The following is a 5,641-nucleotide window of genomic DNA, read 5'->3' on the forward strand; positions in this document are numbered from 1 at the left end:
CTACGGGACTTGCCAACTTTAACACAAGTATTTCTCAATTTCATAATTACCCAACTAGCATGACTCTAACATTACCAACTCTATATCTCAAAACAATTATCAAGTATCAAATTTCTCATAGTATTCAATGCACTTTCTATGATAGTTTTTATTATACTCAACTTGGATGCCCACCATTCTAGGACCAATTTTATAACCATAGCAAATACCATGCTGTTCTAAAAGACTCTCAAAATAATATAAGTGAAGCATGAGAGATCAACAATTTCTACAAAATAAAACCACCACCGTTCTCTAAAAAGATATAAGTGAAGCACTAGAGCAAATGACAAACTACTCCGAAAGGTATAAGTGAAGATCAATGAGTAGTCGAACAATTATGCAACTATGTGAAGACTCTCTAACATTTAATAATTTCATATCTTGGTATTTTATTCAAACAACAATCAAAAAAAGATAAAACAAAATGACGCTTAAAAAAAACACATATCATGTGGTGAATAAAAATATAGCTCCAAGTAAAGTTACCGATGAACAAAGACGAAAGAGGGGATGCCTTCCGGGGCATTCCAAAGCTTAGGCTCTTGGTTGTCGTTGACTATTACCTTGGGGTTCCTTGGGAATCCACAAGCATAGGCTCTTGCCACTCCTTATTCCATAGTTCATCGAATCTTTACCCAAAACTTAAAAACTTCACAACACAAAATTTAATAGTAAACTCATAAGCTCCGTTAGTATAAGAAAATAAATCACCACTTAGGTACTGTTGTGAACTTATTATAAATTTATATTGGTGTAATCGATAGAGTTACTAAGCTCCCACGAAATAGAGCGCTCTCCTGCATCGAGGCTTTTAGGGCGTGTGGGTCCTCACCGTCAGCCCAATGGGCATGGTTTCACCTCGTGTGTGTCTTGTACCCTTTGTTGACTTTCCTCATCTCACGCTCGAGCTCAACACAGGTTAGAGGATTGTTAGGTTTTTCCCTGCCGCCGCCGCCGCCGTATCTATCTGCCCATCTCCGGCGATTGGAGTCTTGATCTCTTCTGGCTGGAGGATTGGCTCCTCTCGCCCTGAAGCCCTCCTTCCTTGAGCAGCCCCTCTTGCCTCTTCACCATAGGCCGAGGCCGAAGCGGGGGCACACCGGCGCCGCCCCGAGATACTCTATTGGCAGTGCGAATCGACGCTGCCACCCAAGATCTTCAACTACCCTTCCGCATCCCTGCACCAACGACCATGGTACCGACCCTCAACTCATCTCCATATCACTCTTCTATGATGCATCACATCTGATCCATGTCGTGATAGCGGCAGCAGCAGATCCATGGCGGGACGATCTTGGCGGTATGTTCTGTATGTGCAATGGACGGTGCTTGTGTATGCTAGCTTTGCATACTTGTTACTGTTCTTTCAATTTTCACTCATTTAATCTTTGGAATTTGGAGAAGCACGAGATATTTATTTGCCAAATTTCATCTTTTAGTTGTTGCAAAAAGATACCATTGCCAATGGGAGAGTAGCCACAAGTTTTTTTGGTTGCTAAACATGAGTCTCTTCATGCAAAGATCTTGGTGGTTCCTACTATTGCTTACTGCTCTTATAATTAACTTTGGATCTAACTGAGAGCCGACCCTTTACGATTGTAATAATATCTCTGAATCAAAGAATTTAAATGTAAAGAGCTAACTAATTTTTTGATAGAAAAAAGATGATTTATTTTTAGTTCTAGGCTTCTGGCTAGCATAATGTTACCATTGCAAACACTGAACCAAAGGTTCCACGTTATGCGAAGAGCAACGATGGGTTGCTCAGGTTGTTGTCCTCGGACCGCTTGGTATCTTATCACTTGAAGTGTTAGTTAGGGGATTATGGATTTTCCTTGTTCAAGAGTTTGCCCTCTTGCGCCAATTTGAAGAGCCTTTGTTAATAAAACAAAATAAGCTTGTTGACTGGAAGGTGTTGAAGGCTTCTCCAAGATGCATGTGAGATATTTGCATGCCGCTGCCTTTTTGATGTTCATGGATTTTGGATTAAAGCCTTTATCATATAATTGACTCTTTGTGAGTTCTCCTTATGCCTGGCTGTATAGGTTTGAATGCTTTGCAAAAACAAACTTATACAAATTGATGAAGTCCCGCACCCAGTTAGGTGTGTTCTTGTGGATTTCAGAATATGCTATTGGTATTTTGCTCAAAGTATTTCTTGTGCATTTCTCCAAATATTGATATTTTTGCACTACCTATGTATATCATGAAATGCATTGTGAAACCAAAGATCATTTAACAAAAATAAAATAATTTTATTTGTCCGCACCTACATGCGAGTTCGTAGAGGAATACGTGCTATCCTTCAATCTGGAACTTGTAGTGAAATCATAGGTGCACTATGGTGCTGTCTTTTTTGTGTGTGTCTGATGTGTGTCCTCTCAGGTTGGGAAGAGGACACACTTGGACCAAGGACTACACATTGTGACCGGCACTGCTGGACTTTCTCTTGCTTACCGGAAAATGGAGTGTCCAATGGACACTCTGCTATGGAGGAGGAAGAGGAATGGATGATGAGAAATTTCATCACTACACATTATATGTAATAAACATGCTCATTATTAGATTTTTATTGCATCATTATTAAATTTTCATTAGCGGGAGAGACAATTGCATACTGCTCAGCCTATTTGTTAGAGAGGATTGTAGTGTCTGGCTTGGACAAGCGAAAATGTACATCTGCCCAGCTGTGGTATCTCATGTTTGACTTCCCTGAAATCTGAAATGTCCGGAACTGCTCAAATTTATAGGTCGGCATCTTAAATTTTCTTTCTTAGACAGATGCTTCTTTATTACGAGTTGATTTTGTGGTGTTGACAGAGTTTGCTGAATAATTAGATTCTTAGATGCAGTTCTTAAATATGGATGAGATACCGGAAAGGAGACTTGTGGTTCCACTTTCTTTTATATCCTCTTCCTCGACCTGTAAGCATATGTTTTGGAAACTGTCTTGCTATTATTCTTTCGAAATAATAATCATGAGAAGCAACTTGTTTTCTACTGCTGAAAATAGTGTTTACTTCTATTTATTGAAGGATTTACTTTTCTGATAATGCAACAAGCTGGACAATAATTAGAGGGCAGCAGATGAGACTGGGTATTGTCGTGGGATGTGTCAGCACATGCGTGTCTCTCCCATTATGACGACCTGGCTGCCTATCTTCCCAGAATGTAGGCCTTGATCAAGCGGAATGACTCCCCTCAGTTTGTTCATTGCAGTACCATCACTGAGCATGACTTTTGTAATTGAAAGGTATGAACTCCGAGTTATTTCTCTTCCTAAAACAGTAGACATTGCAACCAGCCGATCATGTAAAGTGGGTCTTAAGAACCTCTGGTCATAAAAAAAAGTTTCCTATAGTGTTTTGCAAGATATATCCAGCAGAACTTTACTGAATCTTCTAAGCTTGATGGCAGTGTGTATCAGATATTGCATATATGATCACTTCCTGTAATGATCGGCCATGTAGAAAAACTTTAAAAGACAGGCAAATAAAAACGACAAGCAGCAGCTAAAACAGAAATAACTAAAAATATAACTTTTTCCAAGAAAGTTTCATTTGTGCTCTCCACAGGGATGGCTCAAACGATAAGACATGTTATTCACGATAACCCTTTTTTCGAAATTGTATTCCTTCTTTTATACAACTTAGCATTGATGACTCACAGTTGTACAACACTAGGTTCTGCAGTCATGTAAGTCGGATCATAAGAACCTATGTTCATTTCATTAGAAAAACTCAAAGTTTACAAACAGTGTATTGCAAGAGACCCAGTAGAACTGCATTGAATCTTCGAAACTTGACTGCAGAATATAGAGTTTTGCCTTATAAAGTTCTCAGTCTTAGTACTTTAGTTACCTTCAGCCAATGAAGAAACTGAGTTGGAAAGTGAAAATATTATGCATCTCAACATAAATTAAGGTATTTACTATCTCTAATTGTTCTTTTTTCAGTGTAGTTCATTCTGATCTAGGCTTCCAACGTATAAATGTTCTAGAAACATAATTTTGTCTTCAAACACAAATTCAGTCTACTCATTGGTTTGATTCATTTTTTCACATCTGCCCCCTTCTTGTGTTGTTCATTGTTTAGTGCAAAAACATCCCGCAGTGGCACATATGAACTGTAGAGAGGAGTTCCTAAGTTAAACTGAGTTTTCTTTGTGCTAGCTGCATACACTAACTAGATTATTATCATTGCATGTCGTTATATGCAAGAACCAAACTTCACTCTAATTTTGTTTTGGCAGCAAATTATTGAATCATTCTGTTTTCGGATAGTTGCCATGTGGTAGTATCATAAGTAGCTAATATATGGTTTCTCCTCATTTATTTGCAGATTAAACATTCCAACGATATTCTGTAGATGATATTAACGGACGAAAGGAAGACCTGCTTCACATTGTTGTTGTAGCAGATTTAGTATTTGAACTGATTATGTCATTTTGATTCAACAATTTCACTAAGTTTACTTATTCTATATTGCTTAGTATTATCTGATCGTCCTGATTGCATAAGTAATGATCACACATGTTCAGATCTGAAATTTATACAAGGTGTTTATGTTTAGTATTTTATTTTATTTGTTCACCTGTTGGAATATTCAGACCTCCGCGATTTATGGGATGAGATTGATAAGGAAGCTTAGCTACCAATTGTTGGATGTTGCGAATCACACACTAGAACACAACAGATTCCAAATAATCATCATATGATGTTCATGTTCATCTCATAGCCTTATTTACCCTGTGACACAAAGCCCTAGCAAAAAGAATGGCATGACAAACAATGATTTAGCACCAGTTTTCCTAATTGTATTTGAGTTAGTTGAAAATATTGGTTGCATTGTTTTTTTTGTCCTTAATTAAACCTTGCATGTTCTAATAAAATTTAAATTAGTTTGATCTTTTAAAGGTACAACTTTAACAGAGGACTGGGATTTTGAATTACTCATATATAGTACGCAAGGATATGTATACATAATGCAAGAAACACCGGAAATAAGTGCCCAAAAAATAATTAATTTTACAACGACATGATGAAAAACGGTGCAGCAAGGCACATGTCAGTTTCTAGTATCTACTGTATTCCAACTTTTCTATGGTTCATACCCTCCGAACTACTCATAGGTTCATCAAAATAAGCAAACAACACCTAGAAAACAGAATCTGTCAGAAACAAAACAGTCTGTAGTAATCTGTATCAAACGTATACTTATGTAACTACAAAAATTCTGAAATAAATTGGTGGACCTGAGGAATTTGTCTATTAATCATCTTCAAAAATAATCAACCTAAAATCACTTTTCAATAAAAAATGGAAGCTAATCTCGTGAGCGCTAAAATTTCTGTTTTTCACAGCAAGATCATAAAGACTTCACCCAAGTTTTCCCAAAGGTTCTACTTTGCACAAACACTAATTAAAACATAAAAACACATCTAAACAGAGTCTAGATGAATTATTTATTACTAAATAGGAGCAAAAGCAAATAACAAAAGTAAAATTGGGTTGCCTCCCAACAAGCGCTAACGTTTAACGTCCCTAGCTAGGCATGATGCTTTCAATGATGCTCACATAAAAGATAAGAATTGAAACATA

The 5,641-nt window shown here is 37.3% G+C and overlaps 1 long non-coding RNA gene across 2 annotated transcripts; it reads left to right on the plus strand.

Annotated features, from left to right (window-relative positions):
* Positions 1–906: 906 nt before the first annotated feature.
* LOC119277033 lies at positions 907–4,643 on the plus strand. 2 transcript variants are annotated; one of them, XR_005136907.1, is made up of 5 exons: positions 907–1,237; positions 1,307–1,342; positions 2,428–2,967; positions 3,078–3,295; positions 4,383–4,643. It is a non-coding gene; the product is annotated as an uncharacterized LOC119277033 (long non-coding RNA). The 2 variants fall into 2 exon arrangements; XR_005136908.1 differs by having other exon boundaries at positions 1,316–1,342.
* Positions 4,644–5,641: the final 998 nt, after the last annotated feature.

The sequence above is a fragment of the Triticum dicoccoides genome, chromosome 3B, assembly GCF_002162155.2.
Source record: "Triticum dicoccoides isolate Atlit2015 ecotype Zavitan chromosome 3B, WEW_v2.0, whole genome shotgun sequence".
NCBI classification, from domain to species: Eukaryota; Viridiplantae; Streptophyta; class Magnoliopsida; order Poales; family Poaceae; genus Triticum; species Triticum dicoccoides.